The sequence below is a fragment of the Prionailurus viverrinus genome, chromosome B2 (genome assembly GCF_022837055.1).
Source record: "Prionailurus viverrinus isolate Anna chromosome B2, UM_Priviv_1.0, whole genome shotgun sequence".
Lineage (NCBI taxonomy): Eukaryota > Metazoa > Chordata > Mammalia > Carnivora > Felidae > Prionailurus > Prionailurus viverrinus.
This window is the reverse complement of record NC_062565.1, coordinates 109,253,445-109,277,111: the sequence shown is the minus strand read 5'-3', so window position 1 is coordinate 109,277,111 and position 23,667 is coordinate 109,253,445. Positions and strand designations below refer to the sequence as shown.

The following is a 23,667-nucleotide window of genomic DNA, read 5'->3' as shown; positions in this document are numbered from 1 at the left end:
GATCTTCCTGATTCTGTGATTTTGACAAGAGAACATTCGTCATTTCATCATGACATTCTTCATTGTAGATACTCATTGTTTTCTAATAAAGTAGTTTAAAACTAAAGAAAAGAGCCTCCTTGTTGTTTCTTTGGGAACATGGAGCAGTACAGTGCTGCGAAGTCATGAGTCACGCCAGGGACTTAGAGGTTTTCAAGTCTTTCGTCAAGAGAGCCATCGGGGTGACAGAGGGACCCAATGACTGGTTGGTAGAGATGAGCCTGAGCATGAGTCAGGAGGGGCAGACATGAGCTTGACTATCTTTAGCTCATTAGCCATGAAAAATGGTTCTGAACCCAGTATCAGCTATGCCAAGATAATGCTATCATGGGACAAAAAATATACTAAGCTATTTTTTGTCACTGAACAGTATACTAAAAATGCATTTAACCTGATGACCCCATTTATTTTTTATTTTCATAAGAAAGAATAAAAAGGAAATGCTCTTGGATGATATCCTAAAAGTACAGTTATGTAACACTGATTTTTCAGGGCCTTTTAAGTGTCAATAATGGTTGTTCTCTGTTTACAGTATATTGTAAATATTACTGTATGTGGATTTATATTCTGCATGCATATCTCTTTATTGTATATGTAATCAAAGTTTCTATCCAGCCTATCAATATGGAATACAAACTTAGACCATTGATATTTTCAAGATTCTTAAGCTATTTACTAAAAATTTTATGCTTGCTTTCTGCCCTATGTATAATCAGTGACAGATTTCTAACTGGTATTAAAGGTGTTTACTGCCTCAATCTACATATTTACGAACAGAGTGTGGTTTATACATATTCAGTTGTTCTTATACTTGGGTAGCTGTCTCCATAATGTTGATTTACAGGTGCACTGATAAAGAAATATGTGCTTGAATATAAATCAAGGTAACACATGATTTAAATATTAAATTTCAATTTTGATTACAAGTTTGTTTTCTGGTAGCTTTACTTATTTAACAGAAACATAATTTACAAAATAGCAATGTGTCTGTGATTTTATAAAGTTCAGTAAGGATAAGTTAACAAAGATGCATGTGGGAACAAAAATTTAAATGAAAGAAATTTAACTAAAGAAATCTTGGGAGAATGGATACCTATATAAAAAACAGAAAACAGAAGTTATAGTGAATAGGGGTGTCAGGGTGGCTCAGTCAGTTAAATGTCCAACTCTTGGCCTTGGCTCAGGTCATGATCTCATGGTTCATGAGTTTGAGCCCCACATCAGACTCAGTGCTAACAGCACAGAGCCTGCTTGGAATTCTCTGTCCTCAATCTTCCCCTGTCCCATTCATGCTCTCTCTCTCTCTCTCTCAAAATAAATAAATAAACTTAAAAAATAAAAAGAAGTTATAGTGAATCGCAAGCTAAACTTTAGTTACATAAAATTCACAGTTCAAAAAACAAGAAAGAATAAGCATGATACTGACAGACAGTGAAAAACAGAATACTGACAGGGCTCATCTATCAGAGGTCTGTGTAAACCTTTGTTTCCATGATTTCTGTAGGCAGAGTGATTTTTTTTAGAAAATTAGGACAATACTGTCTTATCTTACCATCATTGACTACTCTTCTCTATTCTAAAAAAATGTTAAGTTTTAAATAATGCCACATTTACCTTCTACATCTTGAAAATGTACTATCTACCTTAGCCATTCATTAACAATTTCCCCCTTTTCATTTTTATTTTCCTTTCAGATCTCTGCTGTCTTTCTAAACACCTCATTTAATTCTGATCATTCACAACCTTTCATGGCAGTGGGCCTTCAGAAGTCTGTTTCTTGCCTTTCTCCAGTCACTGAAAAAGGCCTGTTATCAGACAAAAATATAAGACACCAGTTAAATTTGAGCTTCAGATAAACACGGGTTTTTATTTATATGTCTTATGCCATATCTGGGATACACTTCTACCGAAAGTTAAGTATTCCTTACTTTTCTGAAGCTCAAATTTAACCTGGAGTCCTTTATTTTACTTGCTAAATCAGGCAACCCTACCACAGGGCCATTGTCACAATGTAGCATTGAAATGCTACTTACAGCAGATGCCAATCATGACACATATTTGTGAATGACTTTACCCCAGGAGAGGATGTTTCAGATGATGTTCTTCACTGTTCTTTGAAAGAGGCAAGAGTGGTGACAATAATCAGAAAGCACCATAATTTGGGGCACCTGGGTGATTCAGTCAGTTAAGTGTCTGACTCTTGATTTCTGGTCAGGTCATGATCTCACAGTTGTGAGATAAAGCCCCATGTCAGCCTCTGTGCTGGGCATGGAGCCTGCTTAAGATTCTCTCCCTGCCCTTCTCCCCAACTGGGTGCCCTCTCAAGAAAGGAATGAAGGAAGAAAGAAAGAAAGGAAGGAAGGAAGGAAGGAAGGAAGGAAGGAAGGAATAAAGAAAGAAAGAAAAAAAGAAAGAAGAAAGAAAGAAAAGAAAGAAAGAAAGCAAGCAAAGGAGGAAAAGAAGAAAGAATCATAATTCAATTTCCCATTGGGGTTTCAAACTCACCTTGAAGGAGTTGGTTAATTTTTCAGCAACTTAGATGAAACTTAGGGTAAGTCTCATGACATTCCTGGTTACTTTTAAGTAATCAAAAATTTTTGATAATTTTTATTCATAAAAAAAGCAGTTTCAGTTCAGTAATTACTATGTCCAGTCTAGAATAATGATCAAATGCCTATAGCTTTTTCATTTATGACTTCACTCCTTCTTTAGCACAGGCCTTCTGATGACTACTCTCCTGAGGTAGAAAAGATCAGACAGCTTTTCCTGTATTTGCCCACCTCTCCTTCCCATTCAAAAGGCAGCCTCTGGCTTCTTTGGTTTGAATGCAAGTGGAGAGGTGGCTGTGGAGGAGAGGAAGTGGAGGTAAGGGGTGAAACATTTGTGAATTTTCCAGGACTAATGGTCTGGCCTTGGCCTCTCTGAGCTTGACATGTATTTTGATTAGGCACTTTTAAAGGACGCTTTGAGACTCATTACTTGATATGAATTCCTAACTCTAAGCTCAGTCACTGGGGTCTCCATCTGCCTAGTTGTTTTTTTATATCTATCTTTTTAGCACTACAGAGGCCATGGTCCACTCCCAAGTTACTTTCTGCTGAGTTCTTTCTATAATTCTAGGTGGTATTTTTGGAGAGCAGTGAATATGATCATTACTTCATTATGATGTGTGCACATTTTTTTCCATGGGGAATATACCTATCTATCCTTATCTCTTACAAAGGCGTGAAGTGAGGCATAATCTTGGTCTTCTTGTCTGAGTAGTTCTAGTGATGGTCTTTTAGATTCTCATGCTTGAGTCAGTATCAGCTACTCTGACTCAGAGCTCCAAGGATCACAATATAAGCTTTTTCCATGAGCTCACTGAACCCCATTCACTTGGCCTGAGATGTAGAAAAGCCACTCCAGCCTGCTCTTTGCCCATTGTGGAAGTCAAAATGCACAACATTTTCTTACCCCAAATCTTTAGTCCTTTAATGTGAATGAGGGAAAATAATTGTAAAAATATTTTTTTGGCACTGTCCTTTGCAAATAATGAATTAATACCCTGCATTGGATGTAAGAGGGTTGCTTTCTATTTCCTAGCAGCTTTGAGTGAAACTAAGACAAAAGCCAAAGACTTTGGTTTAACTGGGTTTTATTTATATATTAATTTAATAATGGTTTAATTTAGTTATGCTATTAAATGTATTTACCTGGATTCTTTGATATTCTTACAGTTAGTTGGTAAAAGTTCTGGACTTCAAGTTAAGATTATTAACTAAGGCAATGTCCTTGAACACAAACTATCAACTGAAACAATGTTTCAAAGCACATTGCCACTGATCCATGATGTAGTCAAATTAAAATGTGTATGTCTTCCGCTCATTTCTGAACCAGTGGCTTTGTCAAAACAGTGAGGACAGAAATATTTTACAGATTAGTGCTTACATATACACAAACTGTTTTCTAAAGAAAGAATACTTAGATGGGGGTCATAATGTGTAGGTCAACACTTGATCCATTTGCCCTTTATACTAGGAAAGGAAAAAATTCAGACTGTAAAAATATCAAACAGTACATTGGCATTCATGGAAGGATGCTGGCATTAACAAAATTTACAATGTTTTTGAAGAGAAGTAATGAGAACTTCTCTGCAGCTTCAGTAGCAATGTATAACGCAGTACAATGAAAAATGGTATTCTAATTTTCATGCATGACCTCCCCTAAAGGTGTTAATCCTGTGCTAGACCCTATAATTCTATAACTGTTTTAGGTGAAAGAAAAATGATATTCCATGTCTTTCATAGATAGATAATATATTTTGGGGAGTCTAGAGGTTGAGAGAATCTATGCATGTATTAAATAGGAAGGACCATGTGGCAAAATCCAGCTGTTTTTCCATTGAACAGGATATTAAACAATGGATTATTCTATCAAGTTCTAAATTTAATAGCATATGCTGCCTTTAAAAATAGGTTAAAATGTAAAATTCTTAAAATTTGATCGTGTTTACTAAAGATTTGGTGATTAAATTTTTGATATTTTATATTTAAAATAGTCAAAGCATTTGCCAGCCATCAAAAGTTTTTACAAAAGATGACTTTAGAGGGCTGAAAGTAGTTTCTGAGTAGAAAGGAAAGTCAGATTTTTAAGTAAGAGATGTTAGTGCTGAGAGACTTGGAAGATAGAACCTGAAAGCTGAGTGTGCTTTGTATCATTATTATGCTGAGGACAATAAATGGACATTTTAGGAATTAGGGCAGGAAGTCAAAGCCTCAGTAGGATTATTTAGAATTACCCATCATATTAAGAAGTTGGATGGGATGTAAAGGTCATGAGGAGTTTGCAATGTGAATGGCAGATGGGCAGGATGACCTGAGGAACAGGAAAAGAAATCGGACACATATTGGAATTATTGTGGACAAAAGAATAAGGATAATGAACAAGATTTGAGATGTCAAAGGGTGGGTGTAGCTATAAGGACTTAATCTCCCTCAGGCCCACAGAAGGCTGCCTTGTTTGGAGCTGTGGTATTTCTGGGCAGCAATGACTTTTCTAAAAGATTGTCTCTTTATTTTTCCAAATATAGAGGGAATCTAAATCAGTGAGTATCAACACTGGCTGCATGTTAGATCAAATTGGGAACTTTTTAATAAGCTTTGATACATGGATCTTACCTCCAAATATTTTGATTTAATTCCTTGTTAATGAACCCAGGCATCAGGATTTTTATGAAAGCTCTTCAAGTGATTCTAATGTGGACTTAGGGTTGATAACCACTGCTCTAGATGAGGATAAAAGTGGAAATAAAAAATACCTTTCTCTCAGTGGACAGATAAAACATAGCTCAAACTGTTGGCTACCAAGTCTCTGATAGTACCCAGGAAATGTCCTTTTTCATCAGGATGAGTGCTCACATCAAGTCTACCAGAGAAAGGAGTGAGAGGGACTCAACCCAAAGTCGCTTCAAGCTTTATTATGTTAAAGACATTGACACATGAATGCCAGATAAGGATCAGGTACTCAAATTCCCACAACAAGCCATTTGGAAAAATTAATAAAGCAAGCAGCCTATGAGTTGGTGGGGTGGCACTAACTACGAACTCATTGTGAGGGAAGTTCTGTAATGGTGGGTCCTAGAAACCACAAAAGGAGGCACCAATTACTCAGCTCTGCTAATTGTAGCCATCCATGTAGACTGGCAGCCCAGCATCGCTACATCTCTTAATTAAAAAAAAAAAAAAAAAGAAAGTCAAGTCTTGGATTTTTATATGAAAAATTTCAGTGGTTGAACATTGGGAAGAAATTCAATGTTTTCTGAATACCGGTGGCCAAACAACACATCTGTGGGCTTGGTGTGACCTGGGAGATACAAGTTTGAGACCACTGCTCCACATTTATCTGTATGTCTCAAAGAGGGGCTCTTGCCCACAATGCCTCAGGATTACCCTTGACTCGTGAATCTGCTGAGATGCTCCCAGCCTTCTTCCATGAGCATCCTTTATTGCTCTTTATACTCACACCCTTGTGTCTCTGAATCTACAGCAACCTTTTGAAAAGTCTGCAATTCATTCAATTATGTGTTTTTCTTATATTGAGTAAATATGTCCCAGCTTATGCCTCTTATTTTAAAATGTTATAAATGGTGCTTCCATTCACTCTCAAAAGAGAAAGTTGATAAGATAAATTACATGGTTATCCATTTATATATGGTAAGTAAAACAATAGCAGCAACAACAATTAATTGTGGGTTTAGTAGTTTTTTTAATGACTTGATTAAATTATCTGGATATTGTGACTCTTCAAATACTATAGATAATGAAGGCCAACGTATCTTTTCTTTAATATTGTATGGAAATATATAACCAACAATTAAAAAAAAATGGTCCCTCCAGGAGTTGAAACTTAATTAAACTCTGCTTGAACATAGGCTGGACTTGGTGATTCATTTCCACCAAATAGGGTATGGAAAGGAAAAACATCAGACACCACCTTAACCAAGTGATCAAGGTTAAGAGTATCAGAGTAAGTAATGTTGATATCATCTATTGATGAACATTTTACAAAATACCTGACTGGTAATATTCAAAAGTGGAAAGGTCCTGAAAAAGAAGGAAAGTTTTAGAAACTATCACAGACCAGAAGTGACTAAGGAGACATGATGATTAAATATCATATAGTATCCTGGATTAAATTCTGGAAGAGAAAAAGTAGAAAAACTGGTGAAATGTGGATAAAATCCATAAATTATTGTTAATATTCTACTAATCTACTATTCTATTAATTTTTTAGTTTTGACAAATGAACTGTGGTTGGTTGTAGAATAGGTTAGCATCAGGGGAATCTGGATGAAAAGGATAAGGGAACTCTGTACTATCTTTGCAGCTCTTCTACTACACAAAACTTATTCCAAAATTAAAACTTTATTACTGAAAGATAATAGTCTTTTAAACATAGAAGTACACTTAAAATGGTTAAGCTGCAGATATATACTTGAATTTTACACTAGCTATAACCTAACCTTCAGGGCAGACAATAACGATGTTCACTGAAAGAAAACAAGTTTTGAATTGTTAATGCTCAGCGCTGTGTAGTTTAGAATAATTGCTAAATAAATACTTGTTACATAAATAAATGGATCATGTTGGTTTCTGCTTAAGTTGCAAATTCAGCACTTGGGGCCTTTACCTGTCATTTATCTGAATAGTCTGGATCACTAGGCTTCATTCAAAAGGTGTGGTTAACTACCAGAAACAAATAGCACTCTTTGATGTGAATTACCCTTTACTTAAGTCTGTATGAAAATAAGTAAAGCAGAGTAATAGTAAGGAATATTATGGTTAGAAGTGAATTAAATTCCAGGATAAGATTTAAACAAATGAACTAAGTATTTGGACACTTTTATGCATAATTTATGCTAATAACAGATTTATTTCCTGGCATGAAGGAAGTGATTATCTCTAATGATTTATCATTCTTACTTTGGAATGAATCCTATAGAAAGATCACTCTGCCTTGGGCCTGCTTGATATTAAAATCTTTCCCTGTGATTTGGCCTTTATATAGAAATAGCTTTCTTTGTTTCAGCTGTCATAGGCTTTTAATAAAGCTTTGACTCATAATTTCTTTCCAGACTTGTTCTCTTTATGAATGGAAGAAATAGGGAAGTTATAAACATGTAATGCATCAGAAGCTGGACCTCCCTCCCTCCCATCACTGTTTTACTGTTGTTGTTGTCGTTGTTGTTGAAATGAGTATGAACTTAACATTTTGGTAAGGGAATTGACAGGACCTCTTCCAATTCTCCTTTAGTTTTTTTATCTTAGGTTTATGTTTTTGTTTGTTCTTTGTGAAATGAAATGAGCATTGGATTTTTCAATCCTCTTTAGACACTATTTGCAACTTGTCTCTAACATAATTTGAAATTATAAAAAAAAGTTTTCCCAGAGTTATTTGTATTTTTCACATACAAACCACTTTTAAGCAGTTATGAGGAAATTATTGCTTTGCATGTTTTTCTAAATGTGCTATCTTTGGTCATATCCAAGATATAATTTTAAGTCATGAAAAGAAAATGTCTGGTCTCTTTTAAAGCCAATGTGTCAGCAAAAATACCTAAATCGCAAAAAAGTTAAAATTGTTCGGCTAGCAGAAGAAACCTATTCAATGCGAATAAGCTATTAAGGTAAGGAACTCTAGTTTGGACAGTCTAAAGGAAACTATTATGGTACAAACATGCAGCTTCATTTTAACTGAAATCTGTAACTCCTAGTTAACTTCTTCACAGCTGGAAGTTAAAATTCATGAGATTGGGATTGAGAACGTAGATACTAAGAAGGCAAGCAATGCCAAGAGTTCTTTCCTTATGGATACGTAATAGGTTTTAAGTCTAAGAAGAGCATTTTTGTTTGGTCTTATTTAAGGTTAAACCTCAGTACAAACAAACAAAAAACAAAGAAAAGAAAAAGAACAGTTTGAGCACAATCTGAACATCTGAAGATCAGCTTTGAGGATGCTGTAAAAGAAAAAGACAGAAAATTACATTCCAGGAAGAGTTTGGCTCACAGAGATCTATGGACTCTCACTGAGAAAAGTTGACATCAATCCACACTTCCCCCTGAAGGTGCCTTGTCTCTTTGGCTCCCAAGAGACCAGGAAGGGACTGGGTGGCAAGATGTCCTCATTGCCCAAATCTGATAGAACAAGGAGACAGGAACAGAGGGATTGGCTGCATGTACCTTAGCAGGGAACAGTGATCTGTTGCATCTACACCAGCAATCCCAAGAAGTAAAGAACATTTCACCTTCCAAATCTGGGAGATAGCTATCAGTTAAGATAGGACACAAGATCTGTGAATCTACAGAGGAAGAACACAACACATTTAGGTTTCATCTGTTAGAATGAGGAAATTTAGGTAGAACAAACTATATACATCCAGTGAAATAAGATTGTGAGGGAGATATCTAAAAGCCTAAATAAAATATATATCTATATCTATATCTATATATCTATATATCTATCTACACACACATGTTAGAATCACTTCAGTGAATCAAATCAAGAGTTAAAAGAGCTTTTGGAACCTAAGATATAATTCCCTAATAAACAAATGAAATAATATAAGGAAAAGGAAATTGATTTTGAGTTCTAAAATATCTGTGCTATCATCTCAGAGCCTAGAGCCTGCTTCGGATTCTGTGTCTCCCTCTCTCTTTGCCCCTTCCCCACTCACATTCTGTCTCTGTCTCTCTTTCTCTCAAGAATAAATAAACATTAAAATATATGGTGAAAAACATATATTGTGTGAGGTATGTTTGCAATATATGCAAAACATATATTGCAGTGAGGTAACAACATAGTGGAAAAAATAAATATGGATAGTGTATTCAGGGGACCAGAGTTCTGGAAATAAGGAAAAAAACAATTATGGAGATATCAAAACCCAGAAACTGCTAAAAAAAAAAAAAACAAAAAAAACAGATCAGTAAAATTGTATTTAATGAGTTTATTGTGCATAGAACAGTACACAAATGAGGAATCTTCAAATCAATCGTGAAATGAAGCTCAAAGGCATGTTGCTATAGGACAGTTTATACACGTATTGCAAAGTATTAATCTTTGTAATAATTAATTTTATAGAATTGGGGTTTTTGCAGTGGCAGGGTATTGGTTAAAAGTGGTTATCTTATGCCATTTTTAAAAAACATTTTAGGTTTTATTTATGATTTTTAGAGGCATTTACAAGAAAAACCCAAGTTAAGTTTCGCTTATGTTATAGGATATGCTAAATTAGGTTTTGCTTAACCTAATTTTTGTCTGCTCAGGGAATTTTCTTTCTTTTTTTAAAAATTTTTTATTAAGTTTATTTATTTACTTTGAGAGAGTCAGAGAGAGAGAGAAGCAGAAACAGAGAATCCCAAGGAGGCTCTGTACCATCAGCACAGAGCCAGATGTGGGGCTTGAATTCATGAACCACAGATCATGGCCTCACCTGAAATCAAGAGTCAGATTCTTAACTGACTGAGCCACCCAGGTGCCCCAACTCAGGGAATTTTCAAGTCTGGTTCCCCTTTTATATCTTATATTAACAGAGATGATAATTAAACACATAATGAAGATAACTTTCTCTGAAGTTGAATGTACCTGGACATAGATTGTGCTATTCTGAAAACGCAGTCATCTTCATCACCATTATCGTTATCATCATCATGCTACAGGCTCTAGAAAATTTAAAACATTTCTGCAAAATCTTTGGCATTTCTCCCATTAACAGGTGGATTCTAATGCCTCTTCTCATGAGTTTAGGAATGTAGGCTGGCCTTAGATATTTGCTTCGAATTGTGACTTTTCATCCTGGATCATAAAAGGCCTTATACCGTATGCTTGGCCTCTCTCTCTTTATCTCTTTCTTTTGGAATGTATGCCTTTGAAGGTAAGAAGTCCAGCTTCCCTGAAGCAGCCATTCTAGAGACACCGTACAAGACGTCTACTTAAGGATAGAGAAAGAGACTTTAAGAGGGGCTCTTTTAGACTCTTGTTTGAGTTTTCAAATTATCAACTTCCACACATCAATAGGTGAGTGAATGAGCCTTCAGATTACTTTAGCCCCCAGCCTTCCAGAAGCTCCAGACAATACCAAGTAGAACAGGGATGGGCTGTTCCTGTTGAGCCATGCCCAAATGCAGATTCAAGATAGAATAAATGTTGTCAGTTTGGTTTTGGAGTGGCTTGTTATACAGCCACAATGGGTAGAACATGAATTTGTAGGATGATTTAATAAACAAAGTATTTAAGAAAATTGATCGACACTACCCAAATGACAAATGAATCAGAATGGAGACTTCGACAAGATGAAAAGGAAAGGAGACAGTTGTGAGCAGTGAAATATATATTCTAGAAATATACAGTCAAATATACTTAAAAGTACCTTTTATAAAAATGTGCTAAATAGGACTTTAGAAACAGAAAAAAATGACTTTGCGTGTAACACATTTGGATACCTAAGAGTTGGAGGGGGGAAGAAAATACAGACAAATAAAACTTTCTAAATGGTTTAGAGAATGAAAAGAAAAGAGAGAGGAGGAATAGAGAAGGATCAATGAAAATATCCCAAAGACTTAAGCTTATTTATTTGGGAAAAATAATAGCTTTTTTAAAAAATTTTTTTTTTTAACGTTTATTCATTGTTGAGAGACAGAGCATGAGTGGGGAAGGGGCAGAGAGAGAAGGAGACAAAGAATCTGAAGCAGGCTCCAGGCTCCGAGCCGTCCTCACAGAACCTGACGTGGGGCTCAAACTCACAAACCGTGAGATCATGACCTGAGCGGAAGTCGGATGCTTTACCGACTGTGCCACCCAGGCACCCCAATAGGTATTTTGTTTTATGTTAAAATAGAGAAGTATGTGTGATTTTTGAGAGTAGATAAAGGGAAGATGGCCACTAAGGAAATAAAAGAGTACAGTAGACCTTTCAAAATAACAATAAAATACAAATCAGTAAAACTAAGGGGAAGACAAATAAAATAATCAACATAAGGTAAGGCCATTCTCTAAACTTGAGCCTTCAAAATATTATATAATTAGATAGCTTCCTAATTAAAGCACTGTCATATACTGTTTACAAAACTGCATATGGAACAAAGTTACAGGGGCGCCTGGGTGGCTCAGTCAGTTAGGCATCCAGCTTTGGCTCAGGTCATGATCTCAAGGCTCATGAGTTCCAGCCCTGCATCAGGCTCTGTGCTGACAGCTCAGAGACTGTAGCCTTCTTTAGACTCTGTCTCTGTCTCTCCCTCTCTTGTCCCTCCTCCACTCACACTCTCTTTTTCTCTCTAAAAATAAATAAACATTAAAAAATTAAAACTTACAAGGAAATATTTTAAAATAAAGTGATAGGGAAAGAGAGACTAGGCAAAGAGAGAGGGTGGGGGATATGGGAAATATGAATGAGCAAGAATGGTACTACAAATATTAGATTGGTTGGTTTTAAAATAAATATTTCTAAATAGGAGAGAGTAGGACTTTTACAAAAAGATAGAAATATAGTTCTGTACCTCCAGCTATCAAAAACCTATATATATAAAATAACAAGCCAGTTAATTATACAAAGCAAAGTTTATTAGTAATTTAAGAAAAAGCTGCTTAAAATATAAAGAAGTACAGATTAAGATAAAGATTTTGTTTTTTTATTTCCTCCTTAACTTTTAGAAAAACTTAAACTTTTTTTTTAATGTTTATTTTTGACAGAGAGGGACACACACACACAGAGCATGAGTGGGGGAGGGGCAGAAGGAGAGGGAGACACAGAATCAGAAGCAGGCTCCAGACTCTGAGCTGTCAGCACAGAGCCCAACTCGGGGCGCGAACTCAGAGACCGGCGAGATCATGACCTGAGATCAACCGACTGAGCCACCCAGGCACCCCAGAAAAGCTTAAACTTTTTAGTGCCTCCCAGCTTAATCTTCTCCCACTCAGAGTACCAACCTCTATCTTTAGTTCTTCCCTTTAGCCCTGGAACACAGAAGCTCTCTTCCTGACTTATGCTCCCTGTTCTATCATATCCCTGTATTCTTAAGATATACAAAGCAAGTTACATTCTGGGGTGAAGCTGGAGAAAGGGACTGCTAACATCAGTTTACTTCTTTCTTAATAACTCACCTTGGTTTATGTGGGTAGGATCGATGAATCTTAATCCATTCAGAAGGATGCTTTGAGGTTCCTTATGCATTACACTGGGAACTTTGGAATTTCAGGATGATGCTGTATTTGTTTTTAATTCTCTACAGAATATAATAGAGCAAAGCTTCAAATAATTGGAATTATTATAGAGCATGGTAATTAAGATAGTATCACTTTGATTTTCACATATACTAGAATTTTTTCTTTTTTTAAAAAGCTATTGTGGGGGCGCCTGGGTGGCTCAGTCGGTTAAGCGTCCGACTTCAGCCAGGTCACGATCTCGCGGTTCGTGAGTTCGAGCCCCGCGTCGGGCTCTGGGCTGATGGCTCAGAGCCTGGAGCCTGTTTCCGATTCTGTGTCTCCCTCTCTCTCTGCCCCTCCCCCGTTCATGCTCTGTCTCTCTCCGTCTCAAAAATAAATAAAACGTTAAAAAAAATTAAAAAAATAAAAGCTATTGTGATCTTATTGAGACACTTTAGTAAAAATGTATTTGGATATTTAATCTCTCCTTGATGACTGAGGATAGTACATATATCCTCAGGGTTACTGCTCTCCATACTAGAGTTGAATGTATATTGATTCCCCAAATTGACAAAAAGTTACCTATAATACATTATCATTGAGTTGGGAAACATTTTTCTATTAAAGGAGGATAAGAAATGCACAGAAATTGCAGAGAAGACATTATATGGTAGTTAAAAAAATACTGACTTCTCCAGTGAAATTTTTTAGTAGGGTTTATTCTTGTTTTGTAACTCCTGGGATATCTTAGAATCAGAAACCAAACTGGTTGGTGGGCTTATCTAAAGGCAAGTTTTTGTTTTTGTTTTTCAAGAACAATAAGCAGTTTTTCTAGCCACCCCCCACTCCCACCCTGAGCTTTTTTTTCTCTGAGAAACCACCATACTATTTTCACAGTGGCTGTTCAATTTATTGAATAAATTAGACATGTAAAATTGTATAAATCCAAGGTGTACAGCAAGTTACTTTGATACATTTATATATTGTAATATGGTTGCCAATGTAATGTTACTTATCACATTATATAGTTATAGTATAATATTGTTGTCTATATTCCTTATACTGTGCTGTGCATAGGAACTCTATGGCTTATTTATTTTGTTACAAGTTTGTACCATTTAACATCATCATTCTTCTCCCTCACTCCATCCTCTGGTAACTACCATTTTACTATCTATTTTTTTTACAGATTTAGGCTGTATATATATCCATATGTAAGTGATATAATTCAGTACTTGTATTATTTTTTCTTACTTCCCTTGCCTAAAATAATGTGTTCAGGGTCCATCCATGTTGTCACAAATGGAAGGACAGACTCTTTTTCATGGCCAAATAATATTTCATTGCATATATGTACCACATCTTATTTTATCCATTCATCCATTGATGGGCATTTAGATTATTTCTATATTTTAGCTCTTGTGAATAACGCTACAATAAGCATGGAGAGTGTACACATTGTCACAATCCTGTTTTATTTTCCTTTGGGTATATACACAGAAGTGGGATGTCTGCATAGTACAGTAGATCTATTTTTAATTTTTTAAGGAACTTCCTATTGTTGTTTTCCATAGCAGTTGGGCCAACTTACATTCCCACCAACAATGTATAAGGATCCCTTCTCATCACATCCTCAGCAGCATTGTTGTTTCTTGTCTTCTTGATGATGGATAGCTATTCTAACAGGTGTGAGGTAATATCTCATTGTGATTTTATTTTGCATTTTCCTAATTATTAATGATGTGAGTACCTTTTCATGTGTCTGCTGGACATCTCTACATCTTCTTTGGAAAAATGTCTATTTAGTTTTTTTCCCCCTTTTTAAAATTAGATTGTTTAATTTTTGTTGTTATTAAGATGACTGAGTTCTTTATATATTCTATATATTAACCCCATATTCAATATAGAGTTTGCAAAAATTTTCTCCCATTCTGTAGGTTGTTTTTTTATTGTGCCCATTTTTATTTTATTTATTTTTATACATATATTTTTGCTGTGCAGAAGCTTTTAAGTTTGATGTAGTCTCATTTATTGATTTTTGCCTTTGTGGTTTGTGCTTTTGACATCATGTTCAAAAAATCATTGCCAAAACCAATATCTAAGAGCTTCTTCCCTATGTTTTCTTGTAGGAGTTTTATGATATCATACTTTATGTTTAATTTTCTGATCCAGGTTTTGAGTTAATTTTTGTAAGTGTTGTGAAATAGGGGTCCAATTTCATTGTTTTGTATGTGTTTCTCCAGTTTTCCCAGAACCATTGTTGAAGAGACTACCTTCTCCCCATTGGGTATTGTTGGCTCCCTTATCAAGTATTAATTGACCGTATATGCTGGGATTTAATTTTGAGCTTTCTGTTCTGTTCCATTGATCAGTGTATTTATTTTTGTGCCAGTACCTTTCTGTTTTTATTTTTATGGCTTTGTAATAGTTTGAAATTTGCAAGGTATGATACCTCTGGCTTTGTTCTTTTTACTCAAGATTGCTTTGGCTATTTGGGATCTTTTGTGGTTCCACACAAATTTTAAGATTGTTTATTTTATTTCTGTAAAAAAAAAAAAGAGATGCCCTTGGTATTTTGATCGGGATTGGAATGATCTGTGGATGGCTTTGGGTAATATGACCATTTTAACAATATTAATTTTTCCAACACACAAACCAAGGATGTCTTTCCATTTATTTGTGTCTTCAATTTCTTTCAGCAAAGTCTTGCATCTTTCACTTTCTTGGTTAAGTTTATTCCTAAGTATTTTATTGTTTTTGATGCTATTGTTAATGGGATAGTTTTCTTTATTTCTTTTTAAAAGCCTCATCATTAGTGTAGAGGAATGCAATTGATTTCTGTATGTTGATTTTGTATCCTGCCACTTTACTGAAATCATTGATTAATGACAACAATTTTTTGACTGACTCTTTGGAATTTTTTTTTTATGTGTAATAAGATCATATCATCAACAAATAGTGACAGTTTTTCTTCTTCCTTTCTAATTTGAATTACTTTTATTCCTTTCGCTTGTCTATTTGCTCTAGAAAGAACTTCCAGTACTGTATTGAATAGGAATGGTGAGAGTGAGAATCCTTGTTTTGTTCCTGATCTCTGAGGAAATACTTTGTTTTTCTCTATTGAGTGTAATGTTAGGTATAGGTTTGTCATAAAAAGCCTTTATTATGTTGAGGTATGTTTCTTTTATATCCAATCTGTTAGGGGTTTTTATCATGAAAGAATGTTATATTTTGTCAAATACTATTTCTGTGTCTATTGAGATGATCATGTGATTTTTATCTTTCATTTTATTGATGTGACCTACTAGATTTATTGATTTTCATATGTTGAACTATTCTTGCATCCCAGGGGTAAATCTTACTTGATCCTGGTTCATAATCCTTTTCATGTATTCTTGAAATTGGTTTGTTAATATCTTGTTCAGAATTTTGCTCTATATTCATCAGGGATATAGGTCTATAGTTTTCTCTATGTAGTTTTCTACAGTTTTCTTGTGGCATCTGGTTTTGGTATCAAAGTAGTGTTGGTTTCGTAGAGTGAGTTTGGAAGTGTGTCCTCCTCAACACATATTTTAGAAGATTTTGAGGAGCATTGGTATTAATTCTTCTTTAAATATACATAGAATTCTCCAGTGAAGTCATCTGGTCCCAGAGTTTTCTTTGTTGGGAATTTCTTGATTACTAATTCAATCTTTTCTTGGTATTTATCTGTTCATATTTTTTTTATTTCTTCCTGATTTAGTCTTGGTAGGTTTTTTTGTTTTTACAAATGTATCAATTTCTTCTAGGTTATGTAGTTTGTGGGCATATATTTTTTCCTACTAGTCTCTTATTATTTTATGCATAATTGTAATGTCTCTTGTTTAATTTTTAATTTTATTTGTTGGAGTCTTCTCTCTTTTTATCTTATTCTTGCTAAAGGTTTGTCAATTTTGTTTATCTCTCAGAACACCAGCTCTTACTTTTGTTGACCCTTTATAATTTTTCTGGTCTCTATATCGTTTATTTTCACTTTGATCTTAATATTATTCTCTTCCTTTTGCTAACTTTGAGCTAAATTCATTCTTTTTCTAGTTCCTTGAGGTGAAAAGGTAGGTTGTTTGAGATCTTTCTAAGATCTTAAAATATGTGTTTATTGTTATAAATTTTCCTCTCAGAACTGCTTTCTCTGTGTCCCACAATATTTATATTTCCACATTTTTTATTTTAAGATAAATTTACAAATTTCCATTTTGATTCCTTCTTTGACACAATGATTGTTTAGAAGTGTGTTGCTTAGTTTCCACACATTTGTAGATCTTCTCACTTTCCTTTTGTTTTTGATTTCTAGTTTCATACCCTGATGGTCAAAGAAGATATCTGGTATGATTTCAATCTTCTTAAATTTGCTAAGATCTGCTTTGTGGCCTATCACTTGATCTAACCTACAGAATGTTCCGTGTGCTCTTGAGAAGAATATATGTTATGCTGATGTTGGATGGAATATTCTGTATATGTTTATTAAATCCACTTGTTCTAAAGTATGGTTCAATTTCAACATTCCCTTGTTGATTTGCTGTCCAGATTATCTATCCATTGCTAATAGTGGGTTATTATCATATTATCATATTATCATATTATTGTCTGTTTCTCCCTTAAGATCTGTTATTATTACACAGCATACTCTGGTGCTAGGGTGTTGGAAGAAAATATATTTAAAATTGATATACTGACTCTTTACCATTCCATAATGACCTTCTTTATCTCTTTTTCCCCTTGTTGGCTTAAAGTAAATTTTATCTTATATAAGGTGTCTACTCCTGCCTTCTTTTGGCTTTTGGTTCCTTGGAATATTATCTTCCATCCTTTCACTTCAAGCCTAGGCATGCCTTTAGAACTGTGTCACCTGTAGGCAACATATAGTTGGGTCTACCTTTTTTTTTTTTTTTTTTAACCTTTGCAGCCACTCTGTGCCTTTTGATTGGTGAATTTGATCCATTTACATTAGGGTGATTAGTGATATGCCAGGATTTACTACTTTCATTTTATCTTTTGCCTTCTAGGGTTTGTTGTTTCTTGGTTTGTTAGAATCACTATTGTTTCATTTTCCTTTTGTTTCTGTCTACCTTTGTAAGTTAGTGGCTTTTCATGGTGATTTGTTCCTTTTATATGTTTCATCTGCTTGCTGTAGATTTTATGTAGCAGCTACAATGAGGTTTATACAACATTACATAGATTAAAATAGTCATTTTTCTGCTTATAGCAATTTATCTTTATATACCTATAAAAGCTCCATTCTTTTACTCTTCCCCTTATATATTTTTGACATCACATATTATCTACTTTTATGCTGTGATTTTGTTACTGAGTTATACTAGCTATGTTACTTTTAATGCTCTTTTTCTTTAACCTTTATTCTGTAAGAGTTTAATATACTATTCTTACAAGACAGTTACAGTTTTATAATTCTATTACTTCAGTCAAAATTCTGTAATTTTGTGTCTTCAGCTTGAAGGTCTCCGTTCAATATTTCTTATGAGGCAGTTCTGATAGTGGCAAATTCTGTCAGCTTTTTTTTTTTTTTTTTTTTTTTTTTTTGCCTGGGAAAGCCTTTATTTCTCTTTCATATCTAAAGGGTAACTTTGCCGATAGAGTATTCTTGACTGGCAGTTTTCAATCTTTCAGTTATTAAATATGTCATCCCACTCTTTCCTGGCCTATAGAGTTTCTGCTGAAAAATCTGCTGATAACCTACTGGGGATTCCTTTGTAGGGTACTGTCATTTTCCCCCCCTGGCTGCCATTAAAATTCTTTATTATTGACTTTTGACAGTCTTACTATGATGTGTCTTGGAGACAGTCTTTTTACATTGAGATAATAAGTTGTCCATTAGCATTGTGAATTTGTATGTCCAGTTCCTTTTCTAGGTTCAGGAAGTTCTCTGCTACTATCTTTAAATAAATTTTGCCTTGGGACACCTTGATGGCTCAGTTGGTTAAGTGTCTGACTTTAGCCCAGGTCATGATCTCTTGATTCTTGAGTTCAAGCCCTGCATCAGGCTCTCTGCTGTCAGTACAGAACTCACTTTGGATCCTCTGTCCCTCTCTCTTTCTGCCCCTCCTGAACTCACACTCTCTCTCTCTCAAAAATGAATAAACATTTATAAATAAATAAATAAATAAATAAATAAATAAATAAGCAAGCAAGCTTTGCCCCTTTCTCCTCCTTTTCTCTTTCTCAAATTCCCACTATTCTTTTTTATTTTATTTTGTTTTCTTTTGTTTTGTTTTATTTTATTTTTTAATATGAAATTTATTCTCAAATTGGTTTCCATACAATACCCAGTGCTCATCCCAACAGGTGGCCTCCTCAATGTCCCTCCCACCCCCATCAACGGTCAGTTTATTCTCAGTTTAAAAAAATTTTCTTTTTTTAGTGTTTATTTTTGACAGAGAGAGACAGAGCATGAGCAGGGGAGGGACAGAGAGAGAGATACACACATTATCCAAAGCAGGCTCCAGGCTCTGAGCTGTCAGCACAGAGCCCGACGCGGGGGTCGAACTCACAGACTGCGAGATCATGACCTGAGCCGAAGTCAGACGCTCAACCGACTGAGCCACCCAGGTGCCCCTGTTCTCAGTTTGTAAGGGTCTCTTATGGTTTGCCTCTTTCCCTCTCTGTAACTTTTTTTCCCCCTTCCCCTCCCCCATGGTCTTCTGTTAAGTTTCTCAGGATCCACATAAGAGTGAAAACATATGGTATCTGTCTTTCTCTGTATGGCTTATTTCACTCAGCATAACACTCTCCAGTTCCATCCACGTTGCTACAAGGCCACATTTCATTCTTTCTCATTGCCAAGTAGTATTCCACTGTATATATAAACCACAACTTATTTATTCATTTATCAGTTGATAGACATTTAGGCTCTTTCCATAATTTGGCTATTGTTGAGAGTGCTGCTAGAAACATTGGGTACAAATGCCCCTATGTATCAGCACTCCTGTATCCCTTGGGTAAATTCCTAGCAGTGCTAATGCTGGGTCATAGGGTAGGTCTATTTTTAATTTTTTGATGAACCCCCACACTGTTTTCCAGAGCAGCTGCACCAGTTTGCATTCCCACCAATAGTGCAAGAGGGTTCCCATTTATTCACATCCTCTCCAGCATCTATAGTCTCCTGATTTGTTCATTTTGGCCACTCTGACTGGCGTGAGGTGATATCTGAGTGTGGTTTTGATTTGTATTTCCTTGATGAGGAGTGATGTTGAGCATCTTTTCATGTGCCTGTTGGCCATCTGGATGTCTTCTTTATAGAAGTGTCTATTCATGTCTTCTGCCCATTTCTTCACTGGGTTATTTGTTTTTCGGGTATGGATTTGGTGAGCTCTTTATAGATTTTGGATACTAGCCCTGTGTCTGATATGTCATTTGCAAATATCTTTTCCCATTCCGTTGGTTGCCTTTTAGTTTTGTTGGTTGTTTCCTTTGCTGTGCAGAAGCTTTTTATTCTAATGAGGTCCCAATAGTTCATTTTTGCTTTTAATTCCCTTGCCTTTGGGGATGTGTCAAGTAAGAAATTGCTGCGGCTGAGGTCAGAGAGGTTTTTTCCTGGTTTCTCCTCTAGGGTTTTGATGCTTTCCTGTCTCCCATTCAGGTCCTTTATCCATTTTGAGTTTATTTTTGTGAATGGTGTAAGAAAGTGGCCTAGTTTCATTCTTCTGCATGTTGCTGCCCAGTTCTCCCAGCACCATTTTCTAAAGATACTGTCTTTTTTTCCATTGGATATTCTTTCCTGCTTTGTCAAAGATGAGTTAGCCATACATTTGTGGGTCCAGTTCTGGAATCGCTATTCTATTCCATTGATCGATGTGTCTGTTTTTGTGCCAATACCATGCTGTCTTGATGATTACAGCTTTGTAATAGAGGCTAAAATCTGGGATTGTAATGCCTCCTGCTTTGGTTTTCTTCTTCAATATTATTTTGGTTAATCGGGTTCTTTTGTGGTTCTATACAAATTTTAGGATTGTTTGTTCTAGCTTTGAGAAGAATGCTGGTGCTATTTTGATTGGGATTGCATTGAATGTGTAGATAGCTTTAGGTAGTATTGACATTTTGACAATATTCTTCCAATCCATGAACACAGAATGTTTTCCATTTCTTTATATCTTCTTCAATTTCCTTCATAAGCTTTCTATAGTTTTCAGCATACAGATCTTTTACATCTTTGGTTAGGTTTATTCCTAGGTATTTTATGATTCTTGGTGCAGTTGTGAATGGGATCACTTTCTTTATTTGTCTTTCTGTTGCTTCATTATTAGTGTAAAAGAATGCAACTGATATCCATACATTAATTTTGTATCCTGCAACTTTGCTGAATTCATGTATCAGTTCTAGCAGACTTTTGGTGAAGTCTATTGGGTTTTCCATGTATAGTATCATGTCATCTGCAAAAAGTGAAAGCCTGACTTTATCTTTGCCAATTTTGATGCCTTTGATGCTAGAACTTCCAACACTATGTTAAACAACAGCGGTGAGAGTGGACATCCCTATTGTGTTCCTGATCTCGGGGGAAAGCTTTCAGTTTTTCCCCATTGAGGATGATATTAGCTGTGGGCTTTTCATAGATGGCTTTTATGATGTTTATGTATGTTCCTTCTATCCAGACTTTCTCGAGGGTTTTTATTAAGAAAGGATGCTGAATGTTGTCAAATGCTTTTTCTGCATCGATTGACAGGATCATATGGTTCTTATCTCTTCTTTTATTAATGTGATTGTAACACATGGATTGATTTGCGAATGTTGAACCAGCCCTGTAGCCCAGGAATGAATCCCACTTGATCAGAGCGAATAATTCTTTTTATATGCTGTTGAATTTGATTTGCTAGTATCTTATTGAGAATTTTTGCATCCATATTCATCAGGGATATTGGCCTGTAGTTCTCTTTTTTTGCTGGGTCTCTGTCTGGTTTGGGAATCAAAGTAATCCTGGTTTCATAGAATGAGTCTAGAAGTTTTCCTTCCCTTTCTATTTTTTGGAACAGTTTGTGAAGGATAGGTGTTAGCTCTGCTTTAAATGTCTGGTAGAATTCCCCAGGGGAGCCATCTGTTCCTGGACTCTTATTTGTTGGGAATTTTTATATTCTTATATTGGCTTTTCTAATGGATTCAGATAGTTGTTGCAGCACTTCTGCACTTTTTAAAAATCTGAGTCCTGTCTCTAGTTTCCCCTGAATATTTCTAGGTTCTTATCTTCCAGCTTACTAATTCTGTTTTCCATCTAATCTGCTCTTTCTAGTGCATTCTAATGCATTCTTTATTTCATTTATTGAGTTCTTCAGCTCCAGAATGTCTGTTGTTTTTTGTTTTGTTTTGTTTTTCAATTTCAATGTATTTGGTAAAGTACTCCTTCCATTTGTTAATTTTATTTTTGAGATCATTGTATTGCCTTTATGAGCTTTCTTATAGATTGTTGAATTTCTTTATAAGAGGTAATTTGAATTTTATCAATTAGGTAGCAATATTCAGTGTCTTTGGGTTTGGTAGCTGAAAAGTTGTCACTTTCTTTCTTGTAATGCTGTATTACCATGATTTCTCATGATGTTTAACAAAAAGTGTTTCTACGACCATATTTGAAGTAGTGATTATTTTTTCTGTTAGGCAGGGTTTTGTTTATTTTGATTCTTACAGTTCAACAGTTGGTAATTAAGAGATTTCCTTTTGTTTTCAAAATTGACTCCTGCTAAGGTTGAGGAGCATGCATATAAAAAAAGCTGCTGGGAGAAAAGGGATGCCAGTAGTGTGGGAAAAGGTATGTACTAAGCACTAGGGCATGCCTGATAGGCAGATCCTTAGGTAACGCATCTCAGAAGTCCATGGGTGGTCCTCTTGCTAGAATCTCTGGGCAAAGAGCAGGAGACACTTTTTTTGAGTTCTCTTTGTCGCCTATTTCCCTTTCCCTTCCTTCCACCTAGTCACTGCTGTCTCTTTTCAGAAAGATCCGTGGGACCACCACCCACTGAATGTGGGCCAGATAAACCCCATGCATTGCCTTTACCCTTCACCTACTTTTCCAGAAAAGTTGCACTGTCCCAGTGCGGGGTCTTCTGCTGCCTTCTCTGCTACCACTGCCTCTGCTGCTACCAGCTCTCCTGCCATTCCCCTCACTCTGCAGCCTCTTCCACAGCCCAAACCTCTCACATTTGGATGCACAGATAGAAGGATCTCTTGAGTGTTCTGGTATGCTGTGCAGAGGTCCCTTTTTTTCAGTCATGGATGTCCATGTAAGTTGTGAACTGAAGGGGAGAGAATAAAAGAATGACTCATGTGGTCATGATGCTGATGTCACTCCCCCATTCTTATTTGAGGAAGAGATAGACTATTCTTACAAAATTAGGAAGTTCACCCACCCTCTTTTTTGTTTTAACTCAAGAAATACTGGGTAAATATCTCCCGTATGGGAGTTACTGAGCTAATGTGCTGGACTTTGCCAGGGTATAAAGAAGAGAACTGGGAATGTATAACAAAGGTAAGATAAGAAGTACAGAAGAAACATGGCAAAGATATATGAATTTTCTATTCTTCTGGGAAATAATGCAATAGGCTAGCTGGGGTTAAACAATCATGGTGATACTGAAGTTTTAAAATGAAGAAGATTGAGTCTTAAAAACTGGAATGGCACTTTTAATAACTGAAGGTGACAGGAAAAAAGGTATAGAATCAGACTGAGCTTCCACTAAAGATGACTGCCCATTCAACAGGAAAGGGTGAGGACTGAATAACAGATGAGAGTTGGTAGAAGTCATTGGAAAAATAAAATTGTTCTGTGTTTATACCCCTATGAGTCAAGACTATTTAAACTGACTGTACTTATTTGCACACTGTCTCTTGTGATTTGTCTCTTTGTCCTGAAAACGAGTGTCAAAACAACTCTCTTTCCTAGGGGTTTTATTGGTCACTGATGAGTGGAGA

At 35.6% G+C, this 23,667-nt stretch overlaps 1 long non-coding RNA gene across 1 annotated transcript; it reads right to left on the bottom strand.

Moving 5' to 3' along the window:
- Positions 1-8,804: 8,804 nt before the first annotated feature.
- On the bottom strand, positions 8,805-22,843 carry LOC125165358 (uncharacterized). The gene is made up of 3 exons (XR_007152076.1): positions 22,765-22,843; positions 12,679-12,800; positions 8,805-8,878 (listed from the first exon to the last, which is right to left on the bottom strand). It is a non-coding gene; the product is annotated as an uncharacterized LOC125165358 (long non-coding RNA).
- Positions 22,844-23,667: the final 824 nt, after the last annotated feature.